Source organism: Priapulus caudatus, unplaced genomic scaffold (assembly GCF_000485595.1).
Source record: "Priapulus caudatus unplaced genomic scaffold, Priapulus_caudatus-5.0.1 Scaffold595, whole genome shotgun sequence".
Lineage (NCBI taxonomy): Eukaryota > Metazoa > Priapulida > Priapulimorpha > Priapulimorphida > Priapulidae > Priapulus > Priapulus caudatus.
Window position 1 is genome coordinate 180212 of NW_014577656.1, and position 11428 is coordinate 191639.

An 11428-nucleotide genomic window follows, 5' to 3' on the forward strand; every position below is an offset into this window, starting at 1 on the left:
GAGAGAGAGAGAGAGAGAGAGAGAGAGAGAGAGAGAGAGAGAGAGAGAGAGAGAGAGAGAGAAAAAAGAGAGAGTATACTAAGTAGAGAAAAATAAAAGAAATCCATAGCACGAGAAATATATACATGAGAAAATACATTGTACGGGAATTTTTACGCAAACTGTCAGAGAAACTAAGTGCATGACATTCAAAAAATAAAATGCAAAATATAAAGGATCCTGGGGGTGTTGAGGGAGGGAGATAGGAAGACAAGGGAAGGAGGTGGGAGGAGAGGGGAGGGAGGCGGGAGGAATACAACCCCCTGTACGAATAGAGTAATTAAAATGCTGGTGCATTTCCAGGACATGTGTCGCCTATTAGCTCTTTGAATGAAATTTACATTTTTAAATGATTGCGACTCTGCCCGACAAACTTTAACCGGACTATAGGTTACACTACAGGAACGCTTCAGTTGTATGGCACGTGTTGAAAGAAGTGATTGACAGTCAAATCGACACCGAAAAACTTGGTGCAGTCGAACTTGATTGTGTCTGGATTAATACCATCATTCGATACAATCAAAATAGAAAGTTATATATTTGTACGTTTGATAGTAGCAAGTGTGTCGCGTTTTTCTCAGACGCTAGCTATCTGGTCGTGTCGATCATCCGTTAGAGAATATATAAACTAAGTTATGCGTACGAAGTGTTCCTAGATTTGATCCGGCGATAACATTAGCACCATGCAATTTTCTGCCAGAAATAAGAAATGACCGCAATGTTACTTGGTGATGTTAGAAGAAAAGAATAACGAGACAAGTTGTAAAGAATAAATAATGGTTCAGAACTCGAAATTGAACGACGTTTAAATTTTCATTGAACTCTGTTTATTTGTGCATTAACGTGCAGTTAGGGCTAGTTCTCATGTTCCTAAAGCACCAACGCCACCCCACCACCGCGAATGCCCTGGGAATAGTAATGTTAAAATACATAAATGATTCGTGAGTGCATTTTTCAGCGGCGTAAATGTGCTGACTAAACAATTATGCGACGCAAAAAAGCGGGCCGAGCGCTTTGCGATAGCGACTACAATATTCGCTTTAACATGATCGCCATACTTGCACGCGGTGCTATTATAGCCTCTTTGCATCGGTAGGAAGAATAACATGCCAAGGCACAGAGCAACTATGGTATGTAGCAACCAAAGACACATCACACGCTGCCTGAGGGGCGCTGCATCATAGTCCTAACATAACGTGTGCACGCACGCTGTTTCCACCCCGCAGAGCAGATTTGAATGCGTGTTCGAATTTATATGCAGACGCATTCTCGCGCGCGTTGAAGAACAGCTCGTGGAGTGAAGAGCCGTCTCTTTTTCGTTCGTTTACTAGCATTTTTAAGTATTCTCACGTCGGAGCACGATATATAATTATATAACACTTAAGTGGATTCTACGATGCTAAACTAACTAATGCAGTGTAGCTATAACTAACTACACTCATACTAATACGTTACTGTTAATTACACTGATATTTAATCAAGCAGCTGCTTTGTCGATAACACAGGCACCACTATGGCTGCCGTAACTCGAGTATATATTCTACATGAAATACTCCTTTGGCTTCCGACTACAGGGAATCTTAATTAACACCTAATAGCATTACATCAGTCAGAACTATAGTATAAGACAATCACAGGTAGCGTAAACACATCAGCTATAACTATAGTATAGAAGGCAATCACAGGCAGGTATAAGTAGATTGTAAGTCTATCGCAGGTAGCGTAAACACATCAGCTATAAGTAGATTGTACGTCTATCGCAGGTAGCGTAAACACATCAGCTATAACTAGATTGTAAGTCAATCAGAGGTGATGTAAAAACAGCAGTTATATAGTTAAATATCTTGAGCCTAGGACCATCTTCGAAACTCTAATAATCTCTATTATGGACTCTTGATGTGGATGCATGCGTGCGCGTGCGTGCGCCTGTTCGTGTGTGTGTGTGGGGGGGGGGTGCGCGTGCTTCGGTACCACAAGAGAATCACCGATCAACGATGATGCTTAGCACGTACACGTCCATAGCTCGCGACGGTAGGCTCGGTATATTACAGGGTGACCAAAAAAAATACAACCCAAACAAGTGTTAATAACATTTTTGATATTGATGTTAACCCTTTCATTTTTCAGATTTAACGAGGTGAATAGTTGCCAATCAGTTCAAATCAAGAGTTTTTAAAGATGCCTTGGACACTTCGACAGAAATCATGGTCCGTGGAAACGTACTTTTCGACCAAATCGTTCAAAAAGCACGTTTCAAGAGAGAATTCAATTGCCGCACCTATCCAAACAAAGGACTCATTCTAAGCTGGGTACAGAAGTTCAGGGTGCATGGAACTGTCAAGAATCTCAATGCCAAAGGGAATACTCCCACACATTCAGGGAGACAAAGGAGTGCAAGGACAGAGGAGAACATCACCTCAGTCAGGACCTCGCGGTTGGCCGCAGTCCAAAGAAATCGTTACGTTGGCGCAGCCAACAATTGGGCATTCCGAGGGAGTCTCTGAGGAGAATTTTGATTCAGGATCTGCATTCGTACCCATACAGGAGAAGATATTAGTAATTAAGCATAAGCTGACCCAGATAATTTTCCTCAGACACTCCCTCGGAATGCCCAATTGTTGGCTGCGCCAACGTAACGACTTCGGCAGTGGCAACTTCGGGAAATATGCAGACCATACTTTTAGAAGTGTTCGTACCAGTGCTAACAAAGAAGATAAACACCCATTCAATGATTGATGCAAAAAAGAAAATGTCCTCACATTCAATTGATATTTGATAGTAGGGTAGGAAATCAAATTATTCTGTTGCAACACACATTGCATTTGTACTTGTACTTGTTGCAACAATTTTCATTGTGCCAATTCAATGAAATTTTTTCATTTTGCCAATTCAATGAAAACACTATTTTAATTGTGTCAATACTTGCCTCCAAGCGAACAGCACCCAAACAAGAACAGTATTGCATAAGGTGGTTCACTAATGTGTTCTCCATCTTGCTCGCCAACTATCTCATTTGCCATGGTTAATGGTTGCTACTAATATGCCTACTAGTAAGTACTACTAGTACTAGCACTAGTTTTTATCACCAAAAAGTCAACAACGCTCACAGAACCACATCGCGGCACCTGACGAGCGTGGTGGAGTGTTACTGTGTATTACTGAATAGTTATTTGTGCCACGCTGGGCTCCCTCAAAAACTCTTTAAAATTACTTCGATTTGGAAGCAACGCCACGGTTTGTCACTTTCTTAATATTATCATGCAGTTGTAAAATTGAATTTGAATAAGGTAATAGGCACTAAAGCAGTAAAAAGAACGGCACTGCTGACGCGCGAAGTGTCACCGGTAACAATGGCGACCAGTGACGTTATGCTCGTTGGAAAGGAACAAGAGGCGCCACAAATGCTTTGTGGTTTTACTAAATAATGAAGGGGTACAGTGGCGGGGGTACGGGAGAAGGGGGATGGATATCGGGCGAGACCTAGAGAGGGGCGGGGTAGACGGGAGAAAAGGTGGCAGGGAGGCGGGAGGAAAGGACGGAGTAGGAGGCCAGTGGCGAGGATTCATACAAAACAAAGCCTATTATAACTATGTGTAGGCGTGCAAGAGAGGAGAGAGAGAGAGAGTAGAGAGAGAGAGAGACGAGAGAGAGAGAGAGGCGCGAGAGAGAGAAGTTATACTACGCTAGAGAAATAAATAAAAGAAATCCATAGCACAAAATATATCCATGAGAAAATACATTGTTACCGGAATATTTACGCAAAATTGTCACAGAAACTAAGTGACATTCAAAACATAAAAATGCAAAATATAAACGGATCCACTGGGGTTGACGGAGATGAGAAGGAGCATCATGGGGAAGAGTGGGAGGAGAAGGGCAGGGAGGCGGTGAGAGCAGGGGCGAGCAGCGCGCGGAGGAATACACCCCCCTGTAAAATAGAGTACTTAAAACTGGTCATCCCAGACATCGTGTCGCTATTAAGCTATTTGAGTGAAATTACATTTTTAAATGACCGGACTCTGCCCGATCAGAAACTATTAACAAACCGACTATATGTACACTACAGGTAACGCTTCAGTGTATGGCACGTGTTGAAAAAAGTGATTGACAGTCAAAGCGACACCGACAAAAACTGGGTGGCAGATCGAACCTTGATTTCTCGGATAATACCATCATTCAGCTACAAATAAGAAAGTTATAAATTGTACGCTATTGAATAGCCAAGGTGTGTCCGCGTTTTCTCAGACGCTAGCTATCTGGTCGTGTCGATCATCCTTACCTGCCAATCTATATAGGTACCCTGGATCGCGCGCTTCGGCAAAATGACATGCAAATCTACGGCTTTCAGGATTATTCGTTAGAGATCTAAGCGAAGTTAGCGTTGAAAGTGTTCTATGGGATGCCAGGCCATAACATTTAGCTACATGCCATTTTCTGCCAGACAAATAGAAATGTACCGCTTATAGTTACTTATTGTGCATGCTTAGAAGAAAAGAATAACGAGACAAGTTGAAAAGAATAAAGCTACAGGCCATGAAATATATATATCACAACGGTCAGAACTCGAAATTGAACGACGTTTAAATTTTCATTGAACTCTGTTTGTTTGTGCCATTAACGTACAGTTTAGGCTAGATCCTCGTGTTCCTAGCACCAACTGCACCCGCACCACCCGAATGCCCTGGAATATAAATGCTAAAATAACATAAAATTGATTCGTGAGTGCATTTTTCACGCGGCGCAAAATGATGCGACTACAATTCATGCGACTCAAAAAAGCGGCGCCGACGCGCTTTGCGATAGCGACTACAATATCGCCTTAACTCGTCGCCATACTTGCACGCGGTGTCTATTATAGCCCTTATTGTCACTCGGTAGAAGAAAACTGGAAAGGCACGAGAGCAGACTTATGTGTATGTAGCAACCAAAGACAGGACGATCACACCCTGCCTGAGGCGCGCTCATCACTAGTCTAAATAACGAGTGCACCGTCACGCTGCTTCACCCCGCCAAGCCAGATTGAATGCGTGTCGAAATTTATATGCAGACCCATTCCTCGGCGTGCCGTTGAAAGACACGCTCGTAGGCGTGTAGGCTAGAAAACTCGCCGACGAGCTAGGAGAAAGTAGGGCAGCGCAAGGATCCGAGGCTGAATTGTCGGAGAGAGGGCGAGAGAAGCCGGGGGGGACGCCGGGGGGTAATGGAAAGTGAGAGATCGTGGAAAGTAATCCCTAAGGGCACTACTAATATGGATACAGTACTACAAAGGAGCAAACCAGAATATGCCTATTACTGCTAAACCACACCCAAAACCTTTGTGGATTACAACACAATACACACAGCGCCAACACACACACCCGCGCGCCCGCATACACACATCAACCCGCGCCCACACACCAAGCCCAGCATACACAACACAGCACATGACACACAGACAACACGCCGCACGTAGCTGGCACGCACGCACGGCACGCACTGCACGCACGCACGCACAGGCGCACACATCCCATCATCACACACATGTTGCTCAGAGGAGTCGCTCGCAGCGCTGCACACATACCACTACGTACAGCGCACACAACACACAACACACGGCCAGTTCAGCACACTACACACCATCCTCACACACACTATCACAACCACACACACACACACACACACACACACAACACACACACACACATATATATATAGATATTCTATTATATATACTCTATGTATATATATATATATTACTATAATATAGCACATTTCACTCATGTGAGGTTTCCACTTATACAGGAAAGTCTAAATGTGACTTAATTATAGAAACATTATAAACCGCTGACTCTCCCTAACAGTAACACTATCGTTATTTTATCTCACAATACTACATTACGCGCTGGTACAGATACGCTCCAGACTGGTAACATCATATCAGGAGTCTATCAATATTGATAGACTCCTGATCATATATCACGATATATCACGACCTTCAACTGTCCCAGTAATATGATAGAGGGAGGCCTGGTGTGATTTTTCATTACTATATATCTAATCTAACGCATATATACGTCGAAAATTTATCTACATAAATTATTAATATTCCTGCCACGCAGACTTACACGCACATGCACGCACACGCACACAGACACGCACACATACGAAGACACGCACACACACACGCACACGAAATACAAGCTTCAATAACGCACAGTTATACAAGCTTCAATCACTTATTGAAGTTTATGAAGAGTTCTCATTCAAATGGCTTATACAAACGTATTACTTATAAGCTGTATAGGTTGAAACCAAGCCTAGATAATACATCGTAAAACACCCCAGATCAAATATTATCAGGATGAATAATATAGATTTAATAAGGAATAATAGGAGTGAATAATCTCTATTATTCACTCCTGAAATTATCACGGGAAGTCTATACATCATGCAGACACAGTGATCGTGGATTCTGATTTGAGCAACACCTTTCGAACAGGTGCTTTCCGCGTCATTCTCTTGTACCTAAAACGTGATTATCCGTTGGTTCTAGTAGCGTCTTACGCTAAGTATTTATATTTTATAAACATTCATAATTTATAATTTCCTATGTTGCTTTGGTGAATTCACAGTGTCTGTTAATTGATGTATAGTTATAAACAGGTTGGACTGTTGGTGAAGACAGATCTTATACAACACTGCATGATGACTGGGCGTTTTCTTACGATAGCATTTCTTTTATTCTTTTACCTATCTTAGTATATTAAAACCCATACGTGGGAACACACTCATGCGTAATACGCTGTGTGTATAGATAGCGTGTCTGTGTGTGCGTGTGCGTGTGCGTGTGCGTGTGCGTGTTCGTGTGCGTGAGCGTGTGCGTGTGCGTGTGCGTGTGNGTCGTCGTCGTCGTCTCTCTCTCTCTCTCTCTCTCTCTCTCTCTCTCTCTCTCTCTCTCTCTCTCTCTCTCTCTCTCTCTCTCTCTCTCTCTCTCTCTCTCTATATATATATATATATATATATATATATATATATAATGAAGGATTGAGAGGCGGGAAGAGCCTTAGCTGGGGTGAGAAGGAATTAGGGGGAAAAGTGATGAGGAGAGAGAACGTCCCAGGCTGGGGCAAGAAGGACACTGAGAGGAAAATGAAGGTACTCAGCTACAAAGAGAAGCAGCGTGGTGAGGCGATCAACTAGAGAGGAGTCCGAGAAGAGATATAATGTAGGGGCTAACGTGCAGTGTTCAGTGAACGTGCAGTGCGGGTTAAGGTGCAGTGTTCAGTGAATGTGCAGTGCGGGTTAAGGTGCAGTGTTCAGTGAACGTGCAGTGCGGGTTAAGGTGCAGTGTTAACATGCAGAGCGGGTTAAGGTGCAGTGTTAACATGCAGAGCGGGTTAAGGTGCAGTGTTAACATTCAGAGCTGGTTAAGATGCAGTGTTAACATGCAGAGCGGGTTAAGGTGCAGTGTAACGTGAAGGGTTAATGTGCGGGTTAAGGTACAGTGTTAACATTCAGAGCGGGTTAAGGTGCAGTGTAACGTGCAGTGAGGGTTAAGGTGCAGTGTTAACATGCAGAGCGGGTTAAGGTGCAGTGTAACGTGCAGTGAGGGTTAAGGTGCAGTGTAACGTGCAGTGAGGGTTAAGGTGCAGTGTAACGTGCAGTGAGGGTTAAGGTGCAGTGTAACGTGCAGTGAGGGTTAAGGTGCAGTGTAACGTGCAGTGAGGGTTAAGGTGCAGTGTAACGTGCAGTGAGGGTTAAGGTGCAGTGTAACGTGCAGTGAGGGTTAAGGTGCAGTGTAACGTGCAGTGAGGGTTAAGGTGCAGTGTAACGTGCAGGGTTAATGTGCGGGTTAAGATACAGTGGAGACGTACAGCGGGCAAATTATACCTGACGAACTAATTAAAATTAAAATTAAATAATTATAATTCGGTTAACTGCTCATGGGGTTAACACGTTGTTTCTACTCTCGCAGACTACGGTAACGCTCGAAGGCAACACGATGGTGCAGAGCCAGAAGGATAAGAAAGGCGTGATCGACACAACCATCACGCGGGAGCTCAAGGGTGACGAACTCATAGTGGTGAGAGCTTACGTTGTTTACTCGGCCGGTAGATGGCGCCCGAGCTTACGTGCTCTGGCCATAGATAGAGGTCTCAGCTAAATCTATAGCTCTGCGCCAGTATCGTCTGCATAACCTAAAAGTGTATACAGAAATGGATAGTAAAATTGTCTATCATGTTAATGCCTATTATGCAATGTCTTATTATATTACACTTGGTATGTAACATATGTTGGTTTCTCTTGCAGACGTCAACGGCGACGGGCACTGACGTCGTCTGCCACCGTGTCTACAAGAAACAGTAACTCATTCTAACTGTCCTGCGAAGCTCCAATCTGTCTCCTTATCTTATTGTTCTATCCTATCTCGAGTGTTTAAAAAGTATACCGAGTCAAATTATAATAAGCCAGAGTACCAAAGTCAAAACATATAGGGCCTAGAGACGTAAAATGTCAAATTATAAAGAGTTAAACTACATTAAGAGTTAAAGTATAAAGTGTCAAGACGTATCATACTAGTGCCTGTTCTTATTCCGCATTAAAAAACCATGTTCTTTTAAAAGTATAGAATATTCGTAACATATCAGGAGTCTATCAATATCTATTGATCGATATATTGATTGATCTATTAATATATTGATTGATCTATCGATATATTGATAGATCTATTGATAGACTCCTGAACATATTATGTCATTCATGCTATTATATTGTTTCGTACGCGTGTAATAAAAACTAATTTTTATACACATTTTATCTTATAGAATTTATAGTCTTATCTATATATATAAAGTTGTTCAGCCGAATTAGTCGGTACTCGCATAACTAGAGAACTCCGCAGTCTAGAGGAAAAGTAAAGATATTTTCAGAATCAGCACGTCTGAACAACTGAAACAAAAATTTTAAAAAGTTAAAAAGTTAAAAATTGATCAAAATTCTATTCATCAATAGATGAAACAGATTAAAATATCACGTACGTGTGAATCCCTTAACGGCGCAGTGGCATAATCGCTAGAACATCCGTCTCCTACACCGGGATTCCGGGTTCGAGTCCTAGCTGGGGAACTTGTTTTCCCCTTTTTTCATTTTTTTCCCTTTACGTACCTCTTTAGTATGTATTATTTTTAATTTCTTACTTTTTAATTATAATTTTTTATTTTTAATGTATTTCTTTATTTCTTATTGTTTTTTACTGTTTGGGATGGGATGGCATGGCATGGCATGGAATGGCATGGAATGGCATGGGATGGGATGGAATGGGATTGGATGGCATGGGATGGCATGGGATGGGATGGGATGAGATGGGATGTGATGGCTTGACATGGGATGGCATGGCATGGCATGGCATGGCATGGGATGTCATGGAATGGGATGGGATGGAATGGGATGGGATGGGATGGGATGGTATGGCATGGAATGGCATGGGATGGCATGGGATGGGATGGGATGGGATTGGATGGCATGGGATGGCATGGGATGGCATGGGATGGGATGAGATGGGATGTGATGTGATGGCATGGCATGGGATGTCATGGAATGGGATGGGATGGAATGGGATGGGATGGGATGGGATGGGATATGGCATGGGATGGGATGGCATGGAATAGGTTGGATGCAAGGATGCATGGGTGGATGCATGGATAGATAGATAGTTCGATTTTTTTGGGTATTTTCCTTTCAACCAAGCGGTCACCACCTGAGTAACGTCACTGATTTCCCCGGGCAACGCCGGCTATCCCGCTAGTAGTATATATTTCGATACTATTCATGGAATTAGCACGAGTGATTAGTAATTTGTTATACTATTCTCCACGAGTTGAAAGGAGCCGTCTCTTTTTCGTTCGTTTACTAGCATTTTTAAGTATTCTCACGTCGGAGCACGATATATAATTATATAACACTTAAGTGGATTCTACGATGCTAAACTAACTAATGCAGTGTAGCTATAACTAACTACACTCATACTAATACGTTACTGTTAATTACACTCATATTTAATCAAGCAGCTGCTTTGTCGATAACACAAGCACCACTATATGGCTGCCGTAACTCGAGTATATCTTCTACATGAAATACTCCTTTGGCTTCCGACTACAGGGAATCTTAATTAACACCTAATAGCATTACATCAGCCATCACTATATAGTAGAAGACAATCACAGGTAGCGTAAACACATCAGCTATAACTATAGTATAGAAGGCAATCACAGGTAGTGTAAAAACAGCAGCTATAAGTAGATTGTACGTCCATGGCAGGTAGCGTAAACACATCAGCTATAACTATAGTATAGAAGGCAATCACAGGTAGTGTAAAAACAGCAGCTATAAGTAGATTGTACGTCCATGGCAGGTAGCGTAAAAAACAGCAGGTATAAGTAGATTGTACGTCTATCGCAGGTATAGCGTAAACACATCAGCTATAACTATAGTATAGAAGGCAATCACAGGTAGCGTAAACACATCAGCTATAACTATAGTATAGAAGGCAATCACAGGTAGTGTAAAACCAGCAGCTATAAGTAGATTGTTCGTCTATCGCAGGTCGCGTAAACACATCAGCTATAACTATAGTATAGAAGGCAATCACAGGTAGTGTAAAAACAGCAGGTATAAGTAGATTGTACGTCTATCGCAGGTAGCGTAAACACATCAGCTATAACTATAGTATAGAAGGCAATCACAGGTAGTGTAAAACCAGCAGCTATAACCAGATTGTAAGTCAATCAGAGGTGATGTAAAAACAGCAGTTATATAGTTAAATAACTTGAATCTAGGACCATCTTCGAGACTCTAATAATCTCTATTATGGACTCTTGATGTGGATGCATGCGTGCGCGTGCGTGCGCCTGTTCGTGTGTGTGGGGGGGGGCGCGTCCGTGTGTACGTGTGTGCGTGAGGGGGGAAAGAAACTGTACTTCGGTACCACAAGAGAATCACCGATAAACGATGAGGCTTAGCACGTACACGTCCATAGCTCGCGACGGTAGGCCCGGTATATTACATAAACCTACGCAGTAGTATAACCCTCCATCATCTACTACATACGCAGTTTCTCATTATATTGTTTGTTCCGATTCGTCTGCGCACTTATCATGACCCCATGCATACTGTGACTCACGTCGAATCTTATTAGATCTGGCAAATATATTCCGAATAATAACAGGCGTGTGATAACATAGAGTAGTATCTATATTGTGACATTCCTGATCATATCATTAATGTAATATAAACAACAAAACAAACAACGTTTAGAGAATCGAATCGATAACGTAAAACTAATGAAAAAATAATAAACTGTGTGTGTGTGTGTGTGTGTGTGTGTGTGTGTGTGTGTGTGTGTGTGTGTGTG

At 42.3% G+C, this 11428-nt stretch overlaps 1 long non-coding RNA gene across 1 annotated transcript in view; it reads left to right on the plus strand.

Annotated features, from left to right (window-relative positions):
• Nucleotides 1-8830, plus strand: part of LOC106811961 — a 19537-nt gene extending 10707 nt beyond the window's left edge. Inside the window, exons 2-3 of the long non-coding RNA XR_001394233.1 lie at nt 7994-8101; nt 8329-8830. This is a non-coding gene — a long non-coding RNA (uncharacterized LOC106811961). The remainder of the gene's footprint in view (nt 1-7993; nt 8102-8328) is intronic.
• The last annotated feature ends 2598 nt before the right edge of the window (nt 8831-11428 follow it).